Here is a 389-nt window from a genome sequence, read left to right on the forward strand (position 1 = left end):
AACCACGCAAACAACACCATCTGTATCCATCCCCATCAACAAAAGGCATTCCCAGCGGTTATATATTTAACCGGGCATCTCTAAGTCACTGCTGTTTACCGGTCCGCAGTAATTAACGCCGGTAATTAACATATCGAGGCAGGTGTTTGACGCAGCTGACGTGGTGTCGGGGAGTTTGAATGGGCTGGGATAAACCGCAGTAGTTGTTACGGACGCCGCAGCAGTCGGGTGGCGCTGGCGGTCCTCGGTCATAGTGCTTCGGTTCTCGCGTTTGTGGTTGTGTGGTTGAGCCGGTGCTTTGTTTCGGTTAGGGGCTGGAGGATATGTTGGTTGTTTATCTAAGAGTATGAGGGAAACGTGTTCGATTTAAGGAGAGAATTGGTATGCAT

At 50.1% G+C, this 389-nt stretch overlaps 1 protein-coding gene across 5 annotated transcripts in view; it reads left to right on the top strand.

The window, feature by feature from the left end:
• The window catches only part of LOC119585161 (uncharacterized protein CG43867-like), a 37878-nt gene that overhangs the window by 5296 nt on the left and 32193 nt on the right, over positions 1–389 (top strand). The gene's annotated exons all lie outside the window — the stretch shown is intronic.

The sequence above is a fragment of the Penaeus monodon genome, chromosome 19, assembly GCF_015228065.2.
Source record: "Penaeus monodon isolate SGIC_2016 chromosome 19, NSTDA_Pmon_1, whole genome shotgun sequence".
Classification (NCBI taxonomy): domain Eukaryota; kingdom Metazoa; phylum Arthropoda; class Malacostraca; order Decapoda; family Penaeidae; genus Penaeus; species Penaeus monodon.